A 12,864-nucleotide genomic window follows, 5' to 3' on the forward strand; every position below is an offset into this window, starting at 1 on the left:
CAGAAGGAAGGACCCTCGGCCTTCATCCGCTAGGGGGATTCCCTTCTCCGTACTTTCGGCCAGACCACGCGGAAACAGCCCGGGTGCAACTTCGATCACGCTGCCGGCACTGCACGATGTCTGCCGCGCCGACGTGGTGGTTATACTGTGGCCTCGTTCCCTGATCCGTGAGAAGCCGGCTGCTCCGCTGCGTGGAGCCACCGTCCAATGTCTTTTTTTTTTCTCCCTGCACTGCGGGGTTGGGCAAATGCCGGCGGCATGGTTGTTTTTTCTTCTGCTCTATTAGAAATCGTCTTTAAGCGACAGATTAACCGCAGATTAACCCTTTTATCAACACTACAAATTAAACAAAAAAGAATAGAAACATTCCCTTATGCACCTTGCTTTTGGCGGCTGTTACACACACACACACACACACACACACACACACACACACACACACACACACACACACACACACACACACACACGCAGTCAAAAGTGATTTCTTGGCAGCTGACTGATCAATATCAGATAAAGTGACCAGAAAATGAAAAACATAGCTGGATTCAATTCATGACGTTTCGGCTGGAGGGCCAGCCTTTTTCGAGCCAAGCCGAGCGCTGAGCCGTCGGCGGATAGCTGTCAGCCAGCCCATCACAAGTCACGGCGGTATATATATATATATATATATATATATATATATATATAAGGCCGCTGATCAAGCCACGAAGCCCGCAGGGAGGACTTCTGCGAGTCGAAGCCATACACTCGTGAACAAGAACTGTGCAAGAAGTCGCGAGCCAAAACGGTGCTACATAGTATGTGCATGCGCTCCGGTGGTGTCCGTTAAGGCCAAGGCTGAACGGGGCAGCTTGTCTCCCTTATTTAACGACACGTGCGACCAAGCAGAGAGGAAATGAGGACAGATGGTCCCTATATATGGGGGGAAATGCAGCGTGTACACGACGGGCCGCGATCATGACTAAGTGGTCCTTTATTGGAGAAGGCGCGAGCGAGAAAGAAACGAAAGCGCACGTCGCAGTACGGGCGTTGTCGAGACGAAGCCTCGCCGATGCACCGTGACAGTTATTCACCTCCGATATCTTTTCGCTGGCTATGACCTTAGCTGGCCAACGCCCCCTTTGCGCTTGCGACACGCGTTGTACATGGCGACGTCAAACACACACCGCTCAGATAAGCGCTTTGGACAAGCGAGCGCCACTTATCACAGCGTAAACAAAAGCCGGCACCGAGTGATACAAGAACACAGCCACCAACAGGAAATATTAGGAGCCATATTGAACAATACCCCGAAACAATACAATCGGGCTTGGAATGACACCAGCTGTTTTCCTATTGGTCAACCGCGTGGACTCCGACTAACGTCAAGACAGCATCAGGAGAGCATGGTCGTTTTCGCATTTTCTCCCATCATCACGATATGTTAGCGACCTCGGTAGGGCCAGCCAGGCAGCACCTTAACTGCTAGGTCCCAGTAAAACGAGTGGAGCCTGGTAAAATGGAACTCGAGTGCAGGCACGACAACTGCAAGAAAGCCCGATTAAGAAAATTTAGTAGTGACCAGCCACTCATACACCATGTGCTATACATAGTCTTCACCGATGCCATACCTCCCGCCATCACTGGGTCCGGAAAGCGCAGCGAAAGCTCCGGCGGTTTGTTAACCCGCCCATCACTAACCGGTTCCCGGTGGAAGCTAGCCACAGTACCCAAAGATGGCGCCCGTGATGTCACGTGAAAACTATCTATATAAGAGACAGTGTGGAACTGAAGAAACCTCAGCAGAACACCTACGCGTGTGCTGTCTGGCACGGTTTTAACGCGATTGGTTTAAGCTTGCTACCTACTCGATTAAGCTGTTCATTTTTGCAGGAAGGCTGAACAAAATACGCGAGCTTGACCAGCCGATCGGTTCCTCCATCGGACATCGTCATTCCGTTGGCGAGCAATTAAGTGACCACCAGACCAGCAAAAAAGTTTGCAAACAAAAACGATATATCAAATCGCCATAGACTATACGCACGCTTCGCCACCTTCCAAATGCCGCGCGGATTCGAACCCGGAGCAGGAACGTCGCAGCCGCCGAGCCAACGCGGCGGATAAGAGATCACAATGGGCGGACGTCGAAGAGGCAACGTGCGCGGGCTTGACACACCGCGCCTCGCCTCCGACGAGCGACGCTTTCGTTTCCGGCTTTGCGGCCACGGCCGTTGAGCATTTTTCAAACGCCACGGGGATAGCCGGGGGCGGCTGCAGCGGCGCTGACTCTGTGAAGTACAGAGAAAGATAAGGAGGGTCGGCTCCGCACGGGCCAATGCCAAGGTGGGCTAATTTGAAGCCGCCGCCGCCGCAGAGCGACGCAAAACACCTGTTGCGCGAGCCGCCCCCAGGCGACCAAAGAACCTCGGAGGCGAGCCGGGGGCTCTCAACTTCGCCGACGACTAGGGGGCAAATATACCACGCGGCACACATCATCTGAGGCCGCCGTCAGGCGGTGACGTCTTATTTGGCGATTCGCGTACTACAGTATAAATATACAAGCTGCGCGCCGAATAGTGCGAATAGATCGAGTCGCCTTCCTACCCTCACCGTCCAACCGCATTCCACAAAAGAAAGAGTTTGAAGAAAGAGAAATGAAGACGCATTTGCCAACAAAGCTATACAATGGCTATTTCAAGGCGAAAAGCCAGGTAATGAAAGAGGGCTTCAGTCAAAAACCGAGTGTAGAGGTCCTGCAAAGCAACAGACAAAGAATACACACACCATCACCACAAATGTGCCTGTGTTGCGCTGTTGTACTAATCACGTAGTTTTACCAACAAGCTCAACTTAACGTACAGTCTTTGTCAAAAGTTTAGAGCCCAGGGGGTTCACTTCCAAGCTTTATACTGGGACTCCAGGAGCATTCATGGAAGTCCTACCTATTGCAGGAGGCAGTACCAGAAATATTCTCATGACCAGGAAATTTGGAGCGCTAGAGAACCATTAAGAATGACACAGTGTGGCTCAAAAGAAAACCCCCTGGGCTCCAAACTTTTGACAAAGGCTGTACGTATCAAGTACAAGATCCTGCCATATGTTGCTGGCTACACACGTACCCACTTCTCTCGTTCATAGCCAGCGCACAGTGAGGTTAGTTCTCTGGTACAAGCACATAAATTCCAATCGATAGTCAAAAGCAAGAAAAATAAATATAATAAAACAGCTTGAGAAGATGAAAGAAAAATACGAGCCAGAATGGAAAAATAAACAACAGAGAATGGCCAAAGACAGTTTGAACTGCAGTGCCGGAAATTCCGTATTGCTCAGGTCACCTGCGCCGCTCATTAAAAGGAGAGTTGTTCCCTATACTACAGCAGCGAACAAAAGATTGCCAATTACACGTGCTCGCAAATTTGCATATCATACATTGGGTTATAAGGGGGGCAGCAGCACAGAAAGTACAGCCAGCTGCAGAACAAGGTCACCGTGCTCGGAAGCATTGTTCAAAAGATGGAACGAACGAAAAGTAATTGCCGACGGACTCTCTCATCCATAATAGACCGGCCGAACGAGAGAGCGGCGCGGGCTTCGTTTTAAAAAGCGCGTTATTCTAACCCCGCAAACCTGACAAACCAACATCCCAACCCTCGTCTCCTCCTCGCCTCCTTCCTTGCGCCGCATGCGTATTAGACCACGCCAGCCGTCTTCATTAGACCCGAACGCCACCTCTGAACCAAATTCATTAAGCGCGCAGACAAAGAAGGCCCAGCGCGATTTCTCTTCTAGGGAAATTTTCTGCCGACTTCGGGAAGACACGGTAACAGAGACAAAGAAATGCCGAGTAAGTGATCGGGAGAAGAGAGAGAAGGTAAAAGAAGGAGGGAAATGGCAGTATATATAGGTCTAAATCACCCAGCAGCATGCAAAGCGGCGGTGTCTACATTCTGTTCAACACATCCAACAACTTCGCTTCGCCGTTGTGTGCGCTGTTGTATCCGCCTCTTCCGTCTCTATTTTCCTTCATCCGAGTCGTTCCCTCTGCCTCTCTTTTTTTCTCCCCTCTCCCTTTTCGTCCGCTACTTCGTAATTGCCAGAAGCATCCGATTGTCGGTGCTCTAGCTATTATTCGACCGGCGGCAGCGCCCAAATCCGCCAAGATTGAAAAGAATAAGAAACAAGTTTAAAACAAAAGGAAACGCAAAAAGCATTCGGCCCTTCTGCCGCCACTGAAAGATTCAGAAGAGGTTCAACAGGCCATGAATGTACAATACGAACGGCGGCTTAGTCTTGCGCCTTCGGCTTGAATTTATTTCTTCGTTCTCTCGCCCATTCATTTCTCTATAGCTCCACACACACGGGAGCACGCACGCACACACACAAGCAGAACCGGCGCAGGAGAAAGAGACGCAATGCGGGGCGGATTAATTCTCAATTCGTGCGCGAAAGAGGCGGGGGGGGGGGGGGGGGGGGTCGTTCGTATCCTTTTCCTCCTTCCCGCTCTGTCTGAGCGCGCTGAGATAAAGGAAATCCGCTACGCACGCATCTCTCTGTGTATGTGCATATGCGTGCGATTATGTACATATATATATCCATTTGCTCCCGTCTCTCAAAAAGAATCGTCGCGGTTCTTTTATTACCGATTTGCTTCTTTTACAACCCAGAGCTTCGAATCGAGCAGATACAGCCAGTGGTGCGCCCATACGAACGCGGGCTTTACGCAAACGCTCTCGGAGAGAGACGGCCTCGACTCTGGCTTTTCAATAAGCGCAATGTGCCGTTCATTCGTTTATTTGATAGCCGCGGCCGCCGTCCACGAACTGAGCAGGCGTGAATTACTTATTCGAGCGCCAGCTAAGCGACGGTTGCAAATTGTGTTTAGTAACGTCAAGCTGCCTTTTTCCCCTCACATCTACCTTTTCTCTCCTTCTTCGTTGGAGGTTCCTGCCTCGCAAGTGAACACAATAATATGACTGAAATCGTTAGTGCGAGGTACCAGCTATTCGGCACTACCGCATAATTCATAGCAGACCATAGTGCCGTCGTCGAATCCTGCCAAACTAAAAGAAGCGAACATTATTCAAAGTCACGGGCGCAGATGACATGTCAGCCGCTCTTGTCGACTCTGCAGGGGGAGGGGGGGTAATTTCGATATTATTCTACACAGTGTTGTTCTTCAGGTGACGTTTGACATTAACCAATCTCAGTTTTGTGACAATACTTGTTACTGCATAGCAAGTGCTCGTTCATTTAACGAAAAAAAAAAAGTATGTACACGTATTTCAGAGAGATGTTTTTTGCTTTCAATAGCAGGCAGAATCTAGGCCATGATGGTGATAGCTAGGCCGATCAGCCTCTGAAACACGCTGACGCACATTGACGTGATTAGGCAAAATAGCTCCTTCCGGCTGCACTCCGAAGAGAAGTTTCTTCAAAACCTCGCGCCTCGAGCTAGATCGACGCCCTAAATCGAACGCGACGGGCCTACGCACATCGTGCCCCTCTCGTGGGAGCATAAACAAGGCCGGCCAACAACCAGCCCCGAGGTCCGGCCAGCCTTCGGGGCTCCCGCAATTTCAGGGCTAGAAGCAGCACGTCTGGTGCGTGCACGGTCGATCGACACACGTGACACAAGACGCCGCGGCTTGGAATAGCAGCAAGCTATCAGCACCCGCGTACACGCTAACACAGTACGGTCTAGTCAGTGTATAACCAGCATTTCGTTATGCTGCTAAACTGCACAGCACTGAGTATCGGCAATAACTCTGTATATAGACACATATTTTTTTTTCTAGTTAAAATCAAATCAATAGAGTTCGTACGCGCGCCGAAACTAGTTGTTTACATGACTTAAAGTACAGCACATCCGGTACTTCATGGCTTAATGGCACCTCTTGTTAGAGTGTAAGAAAAAAAAATGGAATGAAAGAGCACACCAAAAGCACTACAGGTGCTATTGTTGCCAAACCAACACTACGCGAGTCGCCGGGCCATTTCGCGGAGCTGACGAAAGGCCATACTGCGCATGCGCGAGGAGCGGGGACGTCACACGGTGCACAGCTGGCGCGCCGCCGCCGTCGCTGCGCGGGTGACTCAGAGGCGCCACCGCCGCGCTCGCCAGTTGCGCATGCGCAGTAGCGGCGCATAGCTAACGTGCCGGGGCCGCCGCCGCTGCCGCGCGCTCTCCATCGCTTCTCTCTCTCTTCTCGTTGCTTTCGTAATCCTCCAGAGCTAAGCCACTGCCAATTTTTTAGAAGGATATTACGTACGGACATCCTGAGCACACTCCTTTCACTTTCCCACCACTACAGTAACGCGAATGATTCAATGTGCTCAAGATCGTTGCCGGAGGGCGTAGTGTCGCATGACGCCTGACCGTTCTGCTCATACACACTACTTTCTTTACTCCAGCAATATTCCGAGCGAAAGAAGCAGAAATAGAGAGAGAGAGAGAAAGAAGGAAACGTTGATAGCCGGCGCTCTTTGATCCGCGGCTTAATCCCTCCAAGTTCTTTTTCCCATAGCGGCCAAGTCCTTTTTGTTTCTTCGTTTATTTCTTTCGATTTATTCACCTTTTTGTTCACCTCGCGTCCTTCCTCTCTGACTGCAGCTCTGTTATGCTGCGCGCAGCAAATGTGCACCCCCCCCCACCCCCCCCCACCCCCTCTTCACACACACGTCTTCCGCGCAGTTCGCTTTCGCCCTTAGAAACGAACGCGACAGGGAGAGAAAAATTAAAGAAAAAAACAGAAAGAGAAGAGAAAATGCAGCCGGCAATCGAGGAGACGCGACGGGAGCTGCTGGATTACTTATTCAGACGGCGAGCGGAGGCGAAGACTAGAAATAACGTCCGCTGCGCACCGTCAAGACTTCAAGAATCTCCTCGCGCAGCTGGATCGATTCGCCGTCGGCAGAGAGCAAGCTAAGCTATAGCCAGCTAGCTAACATACGCGCGCGCGTGCTTGCCGATCGGCAAACGCGCGGCACACATACTTCAGACACTACGCACGACTTGTTCGATACAATTCCACCACGCTTGTGCTTTATCGTCCTCTTTTTTTTTTTTTTTTCAACATCCCACTGTGAAACGAAGGCTGTCGAGCAGGAAGATAGGTGAAAGGAAAAGCGAAATAGAAGGAACTGGAGTTCCTGTAAAACCAACTGGAAAAGTAAGGAAGCAAAACCAAATATCTGCGACCAGGCTGCCTCCTTCTCCCCCTCCCCCTCGCCATACCACTGCCTTTCTCCCACTCTTTATTAACGCTGGATTAGCGCTAATCCGGAGGAATGACTGCCGCCCGGACAACTTGGTGGGGTGTCGTCGCTGCGTGTCTACCGACGCCAACGCCACACACACAAAAACCAACCGGGCGGCCTGCTTTCCATCTGTGCCCTTCGGATGCGTTGTACAGGGAACAGTTATGCGGTGAAACGTCGTAGAGCACGTGGAGACGATTACACTGATTTCGACTGCCAGGTTTGCTTATCGCGCACCATAACCTCTAAAAATGTTTTCGCATTTTTCTTCTAGTAAAATGCGGTCGCCACGGCCGGAACCACCACTCGCGAACAGGTGTTTCAGCAGCCGAACGCCAAAGTATGAGAACGTTCATATGCTAAGATGCAAAGAAAAACATGTTGGGTTTTAACGTATAGTCGAATCAAGCACACGTGTGAAAACACGTGCTTAGCCTGGTTGGTTCACAATTTTGCCCTTGCTGGGTCGTCGGCACGTCTGGCGACGATATTAGGCTCGGATTAAGCTCTGATCGAGGATAAGCTGATCTGATCTGTTTGCGCCGCACATGGAGGTTGAAGAAGACGACGACGCGCAACGCACAAGAACGCGAGGGCGTGTTGCAAAGGCGTGATCGGCTGCGGCGATAGCGTAGTGCCCTCGCGAGCTGGCCAGCGAAGCTGATCAGTTCTCGCCACCGCGGGTTCGAATCCCAGTCGCGGCTATATTCATTTCTGCAGGTTGGCCAAGGTCACCCTCAAGGTCAAGCTTGGTCCCACCGAATAGTTTCGTGCATGCTTATTTAACGCGCATTAAAAATCGGAGGTTGTTTCGCCTGCGGCTGTGCACTGACCCCGGCCGTCAAAGAGAGAGAGATATATCTCCCTCGCCCAACGCGGGAGCGATTTCCGAAGCGGCCGTCCCCCCGCCTTGCCGCGTCGCTCCAACGGCGTGGCAGCACGCGATGCGAAGAAAACCTGTTCATCGCGCCCGCAACCCTCGAGCAGTTCGATCCGGCGCCGATGATGCGTGAAGGAAGGTAAGGTGAGAGTCAAGGGAAACCCCGCTCTCCGCTGGTTCCGTGCAGCGTGGGGCAAGGCGCCAAGAAACCGCGCCTTTCCGCGTGAGAAAGTGGCGTCTTTGGTTGCTGTTGCAAGCGGTTACTGCGCGCATACTAAAAGAATAAATATAAAGAAATTCCGCGGCCGGTTCGTATTGCGTGGGGCCTCTCCGGTGGCAGAGAAGAGGCTGGGTTAGCTTCTTCAGAGCCGCACCTGTTGCGCGAGCGCCATGATGACTTGGGGAACTTACAGCTTAAATCTGCATTGTTTCACTCACTTTGAAAAATATTAGCATGGAAATGGTAAAGGGAAGAAAGGAATAGGCTGGCAACTACAAGCAGAAGAGGTAAGATGCCTGTTTCATCTAGAAAGGAGATAGGCTATAGAGAAACTAAAACAGACATAAAAGTGAGAATACGTAAGGATACGTCCAGCCTCTCTCCGTCTCATTGAGAGGCGACGAAAACTCGAAAGACTCTATGGGTGGTTACGAATGAAAGCGCTAAAAGACGGGACAAAATGCGTCATTTGTCCCTCACGTCATGCGGTTTACGAAAGGCGCCAGTATATCTAAACTCCTGGATTCGAGCTCCGAAGAGGCCGTCCCTCTTTCTCCTTTTTTTTTTCGTTGATTCAGCGCATATATAAAGCGAGAGAACTTTACTTTTTCCTCGTTCCTTGCACCGAGAATAAAAACCACTGCATGTGCGATATTCGCCTGTTAGCGCCAGATCCGCTACAGAGCGCATACATTGTACTACAATCGAACCTCTTTATAACAAAGCGGTTATAACGAAATAATGGATATAACGAAGGAATGACGATTGCCCTTGGAAGCTCGGTCAACACGGGCTATAACGAAGCTGCGGCTATAACGAAGTAATCACCGGGCCCCTTCAACTTCATTATTACGAGGTTCAACTGTTACTAGCCCAACGGAGGGCTCTACTCGGACGGTGGCACACCAGCAGATGCTCTAGAATAAAGTTTATTCCCTCCCTGTCGCAATACTCGAACGACCACTCATACCCGTTCTACGGTATACATTTCACCACAATGCAGGCATTAAGTATGAATATTAACGCTGCAAGTAGCACAACTGCAGGTGTTCTTAGGACAGAGGCGGATTTATGGGTCACTCTTTGAGAGGACAGTTGAGGGGAGGGGGCAGTCTCATCTGAGCCACGTATTTCTTCGACTTTCTTGGCCGAGAAATGGGATTCGGCGCGGTTTTCCTATGTAAACTTTCGCGCCTCTGTCTTGCGAGCACCGGCTACTTTTCGAAATGGCACTAAAGTACTGCAAGTGTGCGAAGCATAACATACTATAAAGTCGGGTACAACTCAAGAACGAAGCGTCTTTTTCCCCGTCAATAGACCTCATCCAACCAATGGCGTCGGCCGATTCTCATGAAGCTGCTAGTGTGACAATGCAGGGAGGGTACTATCCCCGACCACACCCTCCATTGTCACGCTAGGAGGTTCATGAGAATCGGCCGCTGCCATTGGTTGGAATGTCCTCTGACGGGGAAAAAACCGCTTAGTTCTTGAGTTGTACCCGACTACACCGCTTACATTTACCAACGGTAATCGACACGCAAGTGTGGAGGAGTGACAGTCTGAACCAACAAAGCGACACGTATACATGAAACACGGCCAACCCCGCAGAGTCAAGAGCACCGCGGTGCCAACGGGTTCCAGAGCTTGCACTGTATGGAATTAGCCGGCATCAGGCACCTCGGCCTGGGGAACGCAGTCTGGACGCAGAAGCGCCATTATCACGCAAGCGTTGCCGCCGCCGCCGTCCGGCGCGTTTAATGTCCGCGTTATCGGCCGACTTCCGCCTCCATCGCTCGCCGGTCGCGTACACACACAGACGCAGGCGAAAACCGGACGGAAGCCAGAAGCCGAAGTCGAAAACAAAAAAGAAGCCGACGCCGACGCGACGGCGAAAGCGAAGTGAGCAGACGAAGGAAAAGGACGGAAAGAAAGAAGAAAAAGAAAACACAACTAAAAGGCTCTTTCCCCCCCCCCCCCTCCCCCCACTCACGCGCGGCAAACTAGAAACGGAGTTTCACTGTCTCCACTGCTGTTTTTGCTGCCGCTGCAACCGTTGTCTGGATAAACGTATATAAACAAGGCCGCCATCTTGGTCTGCGCTGCAGCGCTATCGCAGTAGGAACAGACGACAAGCTTCGCGAACTGAAGATATCCACTCGAAAGCGGAGCTCATTTTTACTATTTCTTTTTTTTTTTTTTACTCTCTAGTTGCTACAGCAGCGAGGCGGCGTTAATATAAAACCCCGGCGGCCGTTAGAGGAAAACGGGCTTTTTATGGGGATATTTATGTTGCGTCGAAGTGCGCGGGCCCGAGCTTCGTTCGTATATATACCCGAAATAAAAGGAGCCAGAAAGACATCCAAAGCCAGCGCACCACGTCAACTCGCTGCCGCGCTGTAGCTTTGTATAGTAGCGGGCAGCGCGGTAATGGGCCAATGAAAACGGCTCGTATAATTGAAGACCCGAGTTTACTCTCCCGCCATAGATAAGGTCCGCCCGGGATTACAGCCAGATCGCTTCAGCGATTCTTCACAACTACGGCGCGAATTGATATGTTTTGCGATTAGTTGCGCTTGAGAAAGAAGGAAAACGCAAAAAATGCTAGGTTAGAAAAACTGTTCCATATCTGTCCACTTTTCTTTTATTTGCTCGAAAAGAATTAAATGCCAGAAGCGCCATGCTCTCACTTAAAAACGAGCACTACGCGTGTCCGCATGTTCGCTGCTGCGGAAGTCTTAGTCGGTTGTTGGCTCACTTCTCTTTTTTTTTTTTTACACTGTTACTTCATTAGTAAAGTCATCAGCCGCAATGTCCAAAAACTTAACATGTACGCTGTGCAAGGACGCTTTAACAAACAGCATTCCGCAACCTAACTGCACGGAGTAAATCGAGGTAAACCGCTTAAAACACACCCAACAAGCCCGAATCCGCCGCCCGTTATCCGCGCAAAATTTTCCAGATCAAATATGATTCTTCGTTTTGTTTATGTTTGAACGGGTAGAGCATTAATGAAATACATATTGAGGGCGCTCACAAGATTATGTTGTAGCCTGCAGTGACGGCAAAAAAAAAATAGAGAAAAAGTACAATCAGTAACGAACAAGACACAAAGGTATAAAGTAGTCATAGTAAACAGCGTCAGTCAGAACAGTCTCACTGCAGGATCATACATGGTCTGTTCTGAAAGTATAGGACTCATTTTTTTAACCAAAATTTATTAAAGAGAATAATAGTACAAACGATTACAATTTTTCAAGGTAGCACCCTTCCGCACCTATAAGCTGCTGCCAATGAGTTTTACAGTTTTCGTACGCCTCCAGGAACGCCTGGACCGGAATGCTGTTTAGCTCCCTCGTCACGGCCTGTTGAACCCCCTCTACCGATCCGTGATGTTTCCCCTCGAGCGTCGATTTTATTCTCGGGAATAGAAAAAAGTCTGGTGGGGCCAAGTCGAGGCTTTAGGGGGGCTGAGGCAGCGGTGACGCCTTGTACTGGGCAAAAAATCGGGGTCCTCATTCACATGATGAAGAAGATCCTACCGGTTGGCCTTTTCCTCCTCTGACAACACTCCCGGCACCAACTTCGCGCACGCTTTCCTCATGGATAAGTTTTCTGTCACGATCTCAAAAACTTGAGTTTGAGGAATCCTCAAGTCATCAGCAATCATTCTGATACTCATTCTACGATCACTGTTAAGTAAATGTTTCACTCGCTACACATTTTCGTTGGTCTTCCTGGTCGAAGGGATCTGGAGCGGTCGTCTTCCTCCACTCTTTCCTTACCTTCTCGGAAAAGCTTGTGCCACTCAAAAAACACCTGATCTACCCATGGAAGCGTCACCGTAGGCCTCCTTAATCATGTTGTGAGTCTGCCCGTTTTACCAAGATTTACTCAAAATTTGATCGCGTATCGCTGATCCAGTAAACGCTCGACGATTCTGTGTGACGAGACGTTTCGACAGGGGTTCACAGTACAAGCGACCTGCTCTCTTCAACGGCCGAGAGCCCACTGCCGATTTTCCCCAGCATTCCCAATATCCCCCTTGAGCGATCCTGCATGCGCAGACCACCTCTCGTCCGCCCGTTCGCCCAGGAAAAAAACAGTCCTACTACTTTCAGAACAGACCCTGTATATCACCGCGATGACAATAGCCGGCTGCCATAACGCTCGTTTCACCGGAACTTAAAACAGTGCGTGTACCGACCTGTCTTACTGCACTCTAAACATGGATAACGCCTATATGAGAGTAAAAAGGGGAGCAAGCTCTCCTCTGGTGTGTAACAGGGGGGTGCGCTAGACGACAGAATACGCCCTTCCTACTCCTTTCTGTTTTAGAGTGTTATATGACCGCTGCTCGCCATATATCTCCCTCGCGCGTGCGCAAGGGGGATATATACGATCTGAGCATGACATAACACAGCGAAGGACATCGCCAAGCGAAAGAAAAGCGACGGCTGACGCGGGGGAGAGTGCGAGAGGAGGCCGCAGGAAGCTGAGAAAGAGAAGCCGCTAGCCTTCGTTCTAT

At 50.4% G+C, this 12,864-nt stretch overlaps 1 protein-coding gene across 5 annotated transcripts in view; it reads right to left on the minus strand.

Moving 5' to 3' along the window:
• LOC149358195 (plexin-B-like) overlaps positions 1-12,864 on the minus strand; it is a 333,650-nt gene that overhangs the window by 120,926 nt on the left and 199,860 nt on the right. The window contains exon 2 of one of the 5 annotated variants that reach the window (XM_089570251.1): positions 1,292-1,527. The exons of the other annotated variants lie outside the window; for them this stretch is intronic. The gene's annotated coding sequence lies outside the window, so the exon portion shown is untranslated. The remainder of the gene's footprint in view (positions 1-1,291; positions 1,528-12,864) is intronic. 5 annotated transcript variants of the gene reach the window in all.

The sequence above is a fragment of the Amblyomma mixtum genome, chromosome 2, assembly GCF_055824585.1.
Source record: "Amblyomma mixtum isolate Tamu chromosome 2, ASM5582458v1, whole genome shotgun sequence".
Classification (NCBI taxonomy): domain Eukaryota; kingdom Metazoa; phylum Arthropoda; class Arachnida; order Ixodida; family Ixodidae; genus Amblyomma; species Amblyomma mixtum.